Below are 13,570 nucleotides of genomic sequence, written 5' to 3' on the forward strand. Positions count from 1 at the left end.
CCCTGTATGCATTGTTATGCTATTTGGTTTTGATAAAAAGTGGCATTGTACAAGATGTTCCTTGGCCACGTAAAAGCTCGCTGCACAGCTAATGGTGGCACAGGGCCAATACCACAAGTTGAGCAATGTCGTGGTGGGGATTAAAGCTGGTATTTTAATGTGAACTTTAAGAGAAGCACTGAAAGAGCAAGAAATAAGAAGAGACAGAGGACAGGGAGAGAAACTGAGAGCTGGGGGGAGCAGGAAGAAAGGAACAAAGAAAGAAATAGAAGAACAAAGGCAAAAGACTTACAGACATTGAAGGGGAAACACAGATTAATAAAATGGGAGCAAGCTCACCCATTCTGAATGGGCAGAAGGGGAAGCATTTCTTTGCCCTCTTTTTCCTGCCTGCCTTTTTTCCCACAGCTTTGCTCATCTGTGTGTTCACACATTTCTCCTTCTTTCCACTCCAGATTAAGAGCCAAACTGTCTGAGTACTTTCCCCCATGTTGCAGGTTGCCAGAGTAGTTTAATAGAAGCCTATAACTTAGGTCCAAACCACAGACTTTTCCCAGTCTGTGCCTGGACCCAGGGGCACGTGTTTGTGTTGTCAGTGGTCTCCGAGGGTTGTGAGCAGGGACGAAGACCACTCTCTTCTCGTTCTTTCTTATTTTTTTTCGCTTTTGGAAGAAAGTTCTAGAATGTACCTAAGGATGATGGAGAAGAAATGTGGTCTAAAGGAGAGGTGTAGGTTTGGAATCAGAGAGTTCCGGCTATATAGTGGGTTTTCGAAGGTCAACAGAAAAGCATCTAGATGTTTAGGTATCTGGTCATTCTTGTTTTCCTCACTGACAATTCATCTCATCCCGTCAGAAAACTGTGGGTCATCATCACAAGACCAGCTCATTTCTTCATCTTCTACCCGAGCCATCAGATTGTAGATATTATAAAATCTGGCTCAATTTCTGAGAAAAAAAAACCCAGAGAAGATCTTGGCATTCAAAACAATGCCTTCTCCCGTGTGCTTCTGCCTAGTGCCTATTGTAGAAAGAAACTGAGACAATCATGACTGAGTCCCTGGACTGGCCTGAAGAACGATGGCCAGACCCTTAAGGACAAAGAACTATGACCTGCCAGCATGAATGACTAACAGGAGAGCTGGGACTTGATTGGCATCTATTCTGTTGCCACCAATAGTTGTGCAGCACTGATGCAGGTCAGTGTTTGCTTAAAGATTTCCCATCTAGGTCATTAGCTCTGACCCCAGCGACCTGGATGTACTTTCTAGGTTATACAGGGCCATCACAAATATGCAGGCCTTGGTGTGTGGTTTCCTCTGCCCACCCTCTCTTTGTTTTTTTTTTTTTTAAGTAGATTTTCAATTTTTGACACATAATAATTGAGTATATTTATGGGTGCAGGGTGACATTTCAATATACACATGCAATAGGTAATGACGGGAGCAGGGTAATTGGCAGATCCCTCATCTCAGACATTTGTCGCTTCTTTGTTAGGAACACTCTAACTCCTCTCTAGTGGCTGTTTGGAAATACAGTTGCTGTCAATCATAGTGGCCTATTGTGCCATTTAATATTAGTAGCTCCTCCTTCTGTCTGGCTCCCCTTTTCCCACCTCTCAGATAGGCACCTGCTCACCTTCTAGGACCTGTCCGGCCTCCATGCCCCCACTTCTCAGGGCAGCCTTTCTTGTCCCTGCCCTGCAAGAACCCAGTGCATCCTTTTTTTTTTTTTTGGTCCCTCAGTGTGGCCTGTACAAACCCCTGACCTGGCCTCTGTGTCTCCTCTCTTTTACCCAGAAGCCTTTGAGCCTGATGATAGTATCATCCATATTGTCCCTGTCTAGACTGCTTACAGCAGATCAGAAATTGCAAGCAAATCAATGAATGAAAGAATGGCAGGAATGAAGAAATTTTCAGAAGGTGACTTAGATTTTAAGAATCAAGAGACTCATTTTAGCAAGCTGTGCTCTTTGGGCTTTGTCACCATTGCAAAACAATTTAAACTGTTTTCTAATGAATAACAAGCCCCTCACCAGACACCTCACCTCGGCACACACATAGGTAAGAAAAACATGAGCTATTAACATTACATTATAACTCTTTACACACAAAGAAGGTGAAAAGGGAGAGAACAGCTTACTGGGTCAAAACTGATATTAAGTACCTTTGGAGCCGGGCATTGGTGGTGCACGCCTTTAATCCCAGCACTAGGGAGGCAGAGGCAGGCGGATCTCTGTGAGTTCGAGACCAGCCTGGTCTACAGAGCTAGTTCCAGGACAGGCTACAAAAAAAAAAGTACCTTTGGATATTTCATGTGTTCTTCACAAACAGCCAGTGCCCATGTATGCGCATGATTGTCCCACTGTACAGCTGGGGAAACTCCCACTACCCACGGTAGTAACGACAGCTAAGCCAGAGCACATCTACTTTAGTCTATGGGCTGTAGGAGTCTAGGGATGGGCTTCTGAAAAGTTCTAGCACTGAGGAGAATGCTCAGTGGACTAAGCCCCTGCAGAGCAATGGTGAGAGCCTGGGTTTGAGTCCCAGAACCCACTTAAAGCCATGTACCACACCAGGAATCTCTAGTTCCAGTACATTTGTGGCAAGCTGGGAGACAGAGGATGGAGAACTTCAGAAGCTCATGGGCCAGCTAGCCTGCCATATACAGCTGCAAGAGACACTGCCTCAAACAAGGTGGAGACAGGCCTGACATGTAAGACGGTCCTCACATGTGTGGTGGCATGCATGTGCCCACACTCACACACTGAGACCTGGAGACCCAGGAACACACACACACTCATGGTGAGGGAGGAGGGGGAGGGCGGAACATACACGTATAGATTCAAATTTTTCAAAACGCTTTCTAGATTCCCAAGTTTCTTTCTTTCCGTTCTCTGACAAGGAAACTAGAGCAGAGACCCGAGCTCCTAGGCCAGATCAACATCAGACCTCAAGAGCAGCCTTGAGAGAAGTCTGGAGGTGATGGTTCATAGACAGTGAACAAGATCCAAACCCGCGGTCCTTCTCTTTCTTAGTGAAATTTCCAAGCTTCCAGTGGCTTAAGTGGCCAGACTTTAGATTTCCAAGCTTTGAGTGGCTAATATGGTCAGAGTTTGAGACAGGAACAACTTCAGAAATTCCTCAAACCACAGAAGCCGTACAACTTTGGATGGAGGCTGGGAATGAGGATAGGAGACTAGCTAATGTGTTTTTAAATTTTAAGTAAATACTTACGTTCTCACAGCAAGACAGTACTCCAAACTACCATCTTACTCACCACTCTGCTCTGCTCTATGACAACCAGAAGGCAGTGATTTTAGCCTAATGAACTGAAGACATCATCTTCGCTGAGTGCTCCCTGGGGTGCTCTTGCTTAGGAATTCATAAGGGATTTTTCAGGGTTCTCATTCAGCATTTTGAAGATTCTTGTGGGTTTCCAGAAGCAGGTAATTGAGTGAGCTGATGATGACTAGGGCAATGTGCAGAAAGGGCTTATTCCCTACCAACTGCTTTCCTAGTACTGGCATTATTTAATCAAATGGTGATAAAAGTCTGGAGAATTGATTATTTTAAATTCACTTTTATTAAAATATAATTTACATTTGAACAAATATTTACAGTCATTTAACCACATCACAACCAAAATAAAGACTGATTCCATCACCCCAAAGCTTCCTTCTACCCCTCAACTGTCCCTGTCACTCTCAGACCAACTTGGTTTTCATGGTTTTGTTGTTGTTGAGGTAGAGTCTCTTGTAGCCCAAACTTGCCTTGAGATTTCTATGCATCTGAGGATGACGATGGCTTCTGGTCCTCCTTATGCCTACCTCCTAGGTGCGAGGATCACAGGTGTGTACCACTGAGCTCAGTTTTATGCCGGGCTGGGGGCAGAAGCCAGGGCTTTGTGCTGCTCGGTAAGCACTCTGCCAACTGGGTGGTATTCTCTGACCAGTATGGACTTTTGCCCTGGCTTCTTTCACTCAGCACAATGCCTTCTAGAGTCACTGTTGCTGTGAATAACTTACTTTCATCATCACATACAACATACGGCAGAACAAAAATCTGTCGTGTATAAGAGACTTGATCTGACTTGTAAGTCACAGAAGCAGAACTCCAGTCTGGCCAGGCTGATCCTAGTGCCCGTGCACCACTCCAACGCCTCCCTCTTCTGCACTGGCCCTCAGGACTCCTGACTTGGGTTTAACTCACCCATGAGCCCACACAGTGAGTGGTCCTCCCATCCCACAGTCATAATGCAAATGTCACAGATGGAATCCCAAGACGTTATATACAGAACTTGTCACGCCCTCCTTCTTCTCCATTCTCCTCCTCATCTCCTCTCCCTCCTTCTCCTCCTCCTCATCCCTTCTCTTCTTCCTTTGTCTTTCAGGTTTGACCCAGAAAAGATTTCAGCACAACACTACAGGAGAAAAATCTGGACAAGAAAAAGTTTTATCTGATTCCTAAAAAGGAGTCTGCCAACCCCAGGCCGCCAAATTTCTGTGTCCTCAACTGTGGCTGTCACACAATAGGGACCAAACAATGACTGAGTAGAGACTATACAGTCACTTGATGCCCAGGTTACCTTGAACAAGTATCTAATCCCCTAAAGACGTAGACTGTCCATAACCACCAGGGTGGCGTTGAGAACTACAGGAAACAGCACAGTTGGTGCGTGGTGGGGAAAGTGCCATCCTCACTCCACAGTGGCGGGCCTTCTTGTGTCTTTCTGTCACAACCATCTCCAGAACTGAACTCCGGTCTGATTCAGATGTCATCCTGTTCTGGAATGTGGAAGAACTAGGAGAATCCAGGCTTCAATGATGAACTCAACAAACATTTATTGACCATTGACTTAGATGCTGCCCCCTCCCCACCCTTGGGTGAGGCTGGTTCCTTTCACATGACAGATGTATTGTAGCATCTTTAATTTAACATTATAACATCGAACATTTAATTTAACATTGTAACGTTGTTACATCTTTAATGACTCTACTCACAAAAGCCTGTAGTTTATTTTACTAAGTATCTTCCAGCAGCTAGGCTGGTGATAGCCAGTAAATACAGAGCTGAGATATTACTACGCTTGTGTTACTTTGTTTAACCTTCACAGCGCACCTCAGAGATTGCAGAAACCCTCTTTCCAGGTGAGGGAAGTGAACACAGTATACCGAATGATCTTGCACGGCATGCTGCAACTGGGATTCACAGGCAGAAAGTTTTCAGCCTGAAACAACATTTGTTACTTTTATTCCTTTTGAGACAGAGTCTCACCTTGAACCCCAGGCTGGCCTCTAACTCACAAAGATCAGCCTGCCTGGGCCTCCTGCGTGCTGGGGGTAAAGGTGTGTGCCATCATGCCTGGCTCCAGTGCATTTTTTTTTAATTGAAAAACAGTGTTTTCAGGAAGTATTTGGATCTGGTGGGACCTGAGGAAGGTGAAACAGTGGCTATTCTAAGAGATGGAGACTGGGCAAGGAGCAGAGGAAGCCAGCAGGCCTTAAATGAAAAAAAGGACAGGAGAAACTCACACTTCCCTGAAGCTGATAACTAGAATCATGGAAACCCTGGCCCATAGTGTGTGAAAAGGAGAACCAGTGGGGATTCCTTCCTGTAGAGGAAGTTTCGACTTTTAAAAAGAAAGATGAGGATCAACAACTGTCCTCCTGGTGACCCCATTTTACTTAGCAAACATAAATCTGTCCCTGGTGTTTATTCATTATTTTTAGAATATGTTTTGTTTACTATCTCAAACATGTAGATACACTCTATTTTTGATCATATCTATCTCAGATCTCCCCTCTCACTTTCCCAAGTTTCCTCACTATTTCCCCCTCTAACCTTATTAGTTTACTTCTTAAGTCAGAGTTCCCCAAAGTTTCTCAAGCATCCTTTGTACCACAATGAACTTCACACAGTGACCTAAGTCAACAGGAACATTTCATGGTCATGTTATTAGAGACGTTCAAGTCAATAAACATATATAACCATCTTGGGGGTTGCCATTAAAGCAAACTCATTCACACACTCGTTCTTCAATGGCTAAGATCCCTCATGTGTCTTCTAGGCATGCACACAACTTCTCCACCCCTGCCATCAGGTTGAGATCTTCATTCCATGGTGTCTTTTGCAACTCTGGGAGTATTGTATGGTCCGGGCTCTTCCTCCGGAGAGGAAACACGGAGGCAGGAGGTTGCACGTCTGGGTTTCAGTGCCTGACATTTTCCTCTTGTTGCCATATGGCTGATTGTTTTACTGTCAAATATTAAGAGCACACAGTAATAGGAAGGGAGTAGGAGAAGTAGCCCTGTGACCTGGTTAACAAGACAGCAAAGCTGTTTCGCATGCTGCACCTCACCCTGGGCACAAGCCTGGTGATCTCTCGGAAGCCAACAATGCGTCATTTGCTCACCACTGACTGCATGGACAAAGTCAACATTTAGCTGTGTGCACAGAACTCCAAGTCATGGTTCAGAGGATGGAAGGCAGTGTGTAGATACTGACTAAACAATCTACCCTAGAGTCACATGTCCTCGCACAAAAGACCAATACAACAAGAATTAATTCCTGCTCTCAATAGCCTCAACTCTAGCTCAGAGACCAATATGACCTATTTTGGAAAACAATCACAGTGCAACAAAGGAGGAAAAGGGTTATTTCATTTTCTTGGGACGACCAGAGAAAGTCCTAGGAACAGACTGACCTTACTCTAAAAGAAAAGCAAGTCCAGAGACATGAAGGAAAAACATGTTGTCAGATTGCTCCAATCTGATATCTGCATGTGTCATAGAGGGCAGGTTGGAGGTAGGGATGATAAGAAATGATACAAGGGTCCTAGGGACAGACTCACCTGCTCTACCGGCTCTGTGGACACAGCCTTGGAAGGACAGTGAATAGCCACCACTTGCTTTGTTCACTCTGAAGCTTTGCATCATTTCCTTTGGGAAATGCTTTTCCATATTCTACAAGGCTGCCAGTTACATGGTAGCGAAAGTTGCCTGCAAGTTGACCCCTGACCCAAGAAGGGCCAATCTGAATCTTTTATGGAGCGGATATGGGTGCTGGACATGAGGCTCTGTTCCGATAAACGAAGGGAGCTACTGAGAGTTATGTTTCTACTTCTTCAGAGAAAAGAGCTTGAAAATGGAAAGAGGAACAGTTTGGGGGGCGTGGTACTTGCTAGAGCATCCACCTCGTGTGCAGGGGTCTTGGATCCAGTCCCCAGTACCGCCCTGAGTAGTGCACATACAGAGTCCCAGCACTCACAAGGTGGAGCAGAAAGACGGAAGCTCATGGCCGTCCTTGCTGGTTATCCACAACAAATGTAAAGTCAGTCTGAGCTGCAGGAAACATTGTCTCATAATAAATAAATAAGAGGGCGAGGGGAGAAAGGCGAGAGGGACTGGCGAGACAACTCTAATCCCTGAATTCAGTTCACTCAGACCGTCTCTACTCCACGAGTTGTTTACGCTATCTACATTTCTGTCTCTAGGGCAGCTCATTTGCGTTACATGACTGTCACTTGCAGGGCCCTTGGACACAGGAAAGCCCACCTGAAATTTTCACAGTGCTCTGGCCTGAACCTGTTCAATTATGCCTCCCTTAGCTGCTGGAAGAGGAGAGACATGTTTTCCACGGTCCCCTCATCCATGTGCTGTCTGGGAGAACCTCTGGTTCTCACCCAGCTGGCTGGCTGGCATCCACTTCCTGTCCTGTGAATGTGGGCTGTCTTCCCAGGCTGTTATCTGACTCCACTATCAGCCAGCAGGCTTCTTGGAAAGAAGTGTTCTACAAGAGTGAATGGATATGGCCAAAGCTAAGGGTAACTCCGGCAGCCATGAACACAGTGGGGCTCTGGATGTCGCTCATGCCTTGTGGTGTTCAGGAGTCAGCCATGAGCTGCCACAAACAAGACAACCGGCACCTCTAACAAGTCCTCGGAGACTCTAGGGGTGACGTTGCTTCAGATAGATTTCATTTAAGGGCTTTGTACACCTCCATCCTAGCCACACACTAGCTGTGTGAGCCTAGGGAAACGATCTCACCTCCAGGCTTATATTTCTTCACTGCTAAGCAGGTCAATTACAATCATGTATTTATGGCTTGCTGTGGAGCAGATGTGTTAAGCTCTGTGTGAGGGGTGCCTTTCTCTCAGGGGAAGTAACTGCTATGAGCATGTTCAGCACAGCGCTGACAGGCTGTGACATCTCAGTCGGAGTTACTCATTGTCGTTGTTACCTGTGTTACTACAGAGACCTCCAGCTTCATTCTAGTCTTTGAATGGATGAGGAACCTGATACTCAGAAGCAGTGAAAGACTTAGTTAAAGCTACCTAGCACAATCCTTGGCCAGGACAAAGCTAGCAGCCAGACCTTCCCCAAACCTAGGTACGCGTACAGGATTACAGAGTGCCTAGAAATTATTTGACCAAGGACACTAAAATTCTAATTTAAAGAAGCATGACCATGACCTAAGGGGAAATACTCTGTGCATTTGAGTGAGTGACATCATGTCATGAACGCTTGCTGTGATTTCCATGTTTTTCCATAAACTACAAGAGGCTAAATTGGACTCTAGCACGGCTCTTTGAAGCTGTGATAAGCGTATTTTAAGATGTGCGTGGAGGAGAGCGAAATGAACAGCTAAGTCAATTGCAGAGAGTGAGAGGAGAGAATTCTCACTTGGGGAGAATTATTACAAGGCAATAGTAATAAAAAGCAGATTGATATTAGATACCAATATCACGGTGGGTATTTGAATCTCAAAATAACTAGAGAGGCAAGAGTCAGGCTCCTAAACCCTGATTCAGAGAGGGTATTTTGGAGTCTAATACATGGCAGAAGAAACCATCACAGCTTCATGATGAAAATCCAGCTGTTTAGCAGACTGATTACAGGAGACCACGTCATATTTGAAGATAAATAAACAAATAAACAGAAACCATAGCAAAGAGATTGCTGAGTGTATAAAATTGTTCGCCAGACAGAGACAGAAAGAGATTTATTTATACATAGCATAAACACCATTGTCTTGCTACCCAACCTTATGTCAAAGAAAAGCAATTTTTTTTTTGTTGGAAAAAAGAATCTTATAGATTATCAATGGGGAAAAAACAAAAACTTTAAAAGTTAACAGAGTAGTGATGCCCTGTATCATTCGTTGCAGACAAACAAAAATTAAAGCAACAAGATCAAATACCCATCAAATTAATCAAGCTCTTTTGATTTGATTTTTTTTTTTTTTACTACAGTGGCCAAAATTGACAAACAAAGGGACTTGAGAGTCAACTTTTCACTACAATGCTGTTGTCAGGACAACACAAACGATACCACAAATCATCAATTACTCTCTCTGACCGCTCCCTACCCACTAAGACTATAAAACGAGGAAGGAAGATGTGTCAACTTCGGCTAACAAATGTATAAAAAGGGCTTACTGTCCACCAAGTTTCCATCGGTAGTAATGGTCTATCCTGACTGAAATTCTAATTAAAAGTCTGAAAATGATCTAAGTAGAAACAGTCCATGTTTTTGAGCTGACAAATTCATATTACAATGGTAATAATTACTCCTATGTTTATCTATAAATTAAAAGTGATCAGATCATCAAGACCACATTCCCACAGCATTGCTAGGTGGCAAGCATGCACTATTCTGGGCACATAAACTCTACAAATGATCCCAAGAAACATACTCTGTAGACAACTCCAAAGGAGTTATTATTATCAACATCATTATTAGGATTTACTATTTTCATTTGCAGAAGAAGGAACCTAGGCATTGAGAACTGGAGTGGATATCCACATGAATAGTATGGATAGACTTGGGGTCAAGAGGAATCATTCTGAGTTCGGGGAAATACGTAGGTTAAAGCCCAGCCAGGGCTCCCGAGGGACTGAAGCATTATGCTAAGGATAATTAGTTTGACGTTTCACCCATGCACAGGATGACCTGGTCAACATGGGTCACGTGGCACTCTCTAGAGTCCAGTCTTCTAGTCATGTTGCTGTGCTGCCTTTTAGAGAGAGAGAGAGAGAGAGAGAGAGAGAGAGAGAGAGAGAGAGAGAGAAAGAGAGAGAGAGATCTTAGCGTCTGGGCCTCCAATCGCACGGGCCAGTGTTCTTTCCATCCCAGGAGGTATGGAAAAAACTAGATCTTACAAGCTCCCAGGGGAAAAATAACAGCAGAAATTGGCCCACAGGGAATCGAGGAAACACGAACTGAGGAATGTGATCTGGTTTCAGAGCCGAAGCGGTTGAACTGGGCCCTCAGGGACTTGGGCTGGCGCTGTCATTAGCTGAAGGATAGGCTGGCTCCACTGAGGTTTTGGCTTGGCGTCAAAGAAAGGGATAAAGAACCAGGAGATGTGCACTCTCTCCCGATCTGGGACTAAACTGGCCTGTTCCTCTCATTCCGCACTCTACCCTTGGGAAATGCAAATGTGCCCCTCCCTCTGCAATCCAGCCGTGCAAGGAGTTAGTCATTATGTAGGAACAACTATATTAAGCTGGTGGCTACCCGGTGACAGCATTCCCTCAGTGCCCCAGATCTATGATCTCACTTGTTCCTCACAGAACCATATGAGGCAGGCAATCTTTTTCATTATTGTGGTTATTACTCCATTAATTTTTCAGGCAAGGCAGCCAAGGCTAACAGGTATACAGTTGCTTTCTGAGAGTTTCATGATTCAGAATAAATATAGGTCTCTCTGCCTTAAGATCATGTCTTACCATTTATCTCGGTTTCTCCATCCATTCTTCCTTCTCAGACAGAACAAGGCCTTGTAGAGAAAGGGGAGGTCAATATTCTTTACTCTGACCCATCCACGAAAGAGGAGTTGTGGTGGTTCCTAAAGACATCAAAGACCAGCTTCATTTCTCAGCCGTCCTCGGGGAAATCAACTTAATTTGAAACTTCAAAGGAAATGTGTTGATTGGAGTGAAATTATATCAAGTGAACTTTCAAATAACTTTAAATAAAGAGTTGAAGCTGAATAAGACGGCGGTTATGAGACTCTTTTCCCAGGAGAGGAGAAAAGAAGATGCTTGCACGGAGGGAAACTGAGTCACTATAACTGGCATAGCATCAATGGCCTGTGCAGGTGGGAAAAGCTCTCTTCCCCCCCCACAACCTCCGTGGCTACTTATTGTCTCTGGCATCCCAAAGTCTCGTGGGCATGTTCATCAAATTATTGAAATTAAGAACAATCCTTGTTGGCAAGCGAGTGATCTCAACTCCAATCTGACCCCCGCCCCACGCTTAATCCTTATTAGCTTGCTTTTGCTTTTGAAGACAGATAAAATTAAAAGTCTAGGCGTTGGTGGTTAAGGCTCCTAAGGCAGTGGTAGTCCCCAGACTCACCCACGCCAGTTCAGAAGGTGCCCACATCCACTCGCCAAGATGTAACAGAGCTCAGATTCACCAAACAGCCGTTACTCCCGTGTGAGATGTCACTGAAAGACCATCAGCGGGCAACTCCTCACTTACCCCTTCTCTTTTGAACTCAAACCCAAATCTTTGGAGCTGACTAACGTGAGACCTTTGGTGGATCCCGAATGGACTCCCTCCACTCACCTGAGTGATGCAATCTCTTTGGAATTTTACAACCTTATCTTCTTTCAATGAAAAAGGCTAAAGTGAGAATTCTTTTTAAGAATAATAAAAAAAAAAATCAGAGACTAGAATTCTCTAGTTCTTTGGGAAGATTATCTTCCTAATAGCAGTTTCTGGCACGGTTCCTCAGGCAACTTAGCTAAACTGAATAAATAGCTCACTGGTGTGGTAATGTGGGGTAGAGGCCTGGTGGGGAGAAAAGTTATTAGGCGGCTGCCAAAACACACCACAGTGCATAAAGGTGGTTCTGACCCGCAGCCTCCCAGGCAGGACAGAATTATCATTCCTTTTCATGCAGCTTAACTTTCACAGCGCTGTTCAATACTCAGCTTGGCAAATTTCCAAACAGACACAAGAACAGAGCTTGCTTTCAATGTATTGGAATTCCCAGGAGGAGGAGTTGAGAAGGGGTTAGGAATACTCCAGAAAAAATACAGGGCCACTAAGGTGCTCGTGCTCTGCCGAGACCAAATTTCTTCTTTCTTGATGACCTACTTCATGCCTTCTTTTTGAAGAAGAGACCTTTGCGATATGCACTTGATTCTATTTTGAGGGTCGGTTGGTTAGGCCCTTACTGATGGTCGGAGTTTTCCTTGAGGCACAAGCTTTCAAGCTCCATGAGTGTGTTGGGGGTGTGTACATGCTCATGTGTGTACACATAGGGATGTGCAAATTTGTGTGTGTGGGTGTGTGTGAGTCTGATGTAGACGCCAAGGTCAGTGTTGAGTATTTTCTCCTATTGCTGTTCACCTCATTTTCTGAGATTCAGCCTTTCACTGAACCTGGAGCTTAGAGATTCATCTAGACTGGCTGGCTAATGATCCCCAAGGATCTTCCTGTCTCTGCCTCCCCAGCCCATCCAGTTGCATTCAGCTTTTTATATGGCAGTGGGGTCCAAATTCAAGTCCTCACGCATGCCTACACCTCACGCATGCGTACACTGCAAGCAATTTTCTAATGGAGCCATCTCCCCAGGCTCATGTTTCCTATTAGCTTCTTCTCCGTCCGAACACTCACGAGAAGCTTTCTGGGCAAGATGGCTTTACAAACCGTGCCTTGGATCCTAAGACCATAATAAGACAATATTTTAGATTCTGTTGTGATTTCTTATTTCTAATTCTCCAAGTAATAATCATCCATTGTGTGGAGAGACTTGATCAGAAGTGGTAGCAATGGCAACAACTTCTATTTATTGTATCTTTCCTAAGTGTCTGACTTTGTTCCCACCACTTTGTGCCTATTGTTTCATGTACTCACTCCAGCAGCCTTGGGAGGGGAGTGCTGACACTCTCCAATTTACTAATGACGAAACTCAAACACGGAAAGTGTGTGGGGGGGGACAGAGAGAGACAGAGGGAGGGAGAGAAAAAGAAATTGTGTGTGAGAGGAAGGAGGGAGAGAGAGAGTCTCTCTCTCTGGGTTTAATCATGGCTGCTTCCACGAGCCTGGGTGGAGGGTATTCACTGGCCATTCTCTTCTTGATGTAGCCACCATGGAGTTGCTCATGCTAGTAGATCAGCAGTTTCCTTCTTGTGTTTAAGGAATGTTTGCATACCCAAAAGTCATGAAGACACTGTTCTGCTTTCTTAAAAGTAAAACGTAGCTTTACCTTTCTCATACTTAAAATCTTCAATAAAATCTGCTTAAATTAGTTAGTTGACAACTCAAGTTATTTGTAAGGGGCAGCCGGACACATACATGGCCTATTCAAATATATATGGATATATTACAACGGAGATAATTGAAGCTTCCAAACATGTATTTCTCTTTAGTCTTTGTGACCAGAACACTGAGACACCTACTCTTCTTCTCAAGCTTTCTTTATATAATGTACATAGGATGAACTGCTATTAGCTGTAGTCACCATGGGGTACAGCAGATCTCTGGTCTAACTAAATTCCATATTTGCTCTGCCTAACATTTCCTATTCATCTCCGCTCTCTGGTGATCATTTTTT

The 13,570-nt window shown here is 44.4% G+C and overlaps 1 long non-coding RNA gene across 1 annotated transcript; it reads right to left on the reverse strand.

The window, feature by feature from the left end:
* Window positions 1–3,640: 3,640 nt before the first annotated feature.
* Window positions 3,641–11,719, reverse strand: LOC126504649 (uncharacterized). Its single transcript, XR_007592670.1, has 3 exons — window positions 11,575–11,719; window positions 10,731–10,849; window positions 3,641–6,256 (listed from the first exon to the last, which is right to left on the reverse strand). It is a non-coding gene; the product is annotated as an uncharacterized lncRNA (long non-coding RNA).
* Window positions 11,720–13,570: the final 1,851 nt, after the last annotated feature.

Source organism: Alexandromys fortis, unplaced genomic scaffold, assembly GCF_014885135.2.
Source record: "Alexandromys fortis isolate MF-2015 unplaced genomic scaffold, M_Fortis_MF-2015_v1.1 scaffold_12, whole genome shotgun sequence".
Lineage (NCBI taxonomy): Eukaryota > Metazoa > Chordata > Mammalia > Rodentia > Cricetidae > Alexandromys > Alexandromys fortis.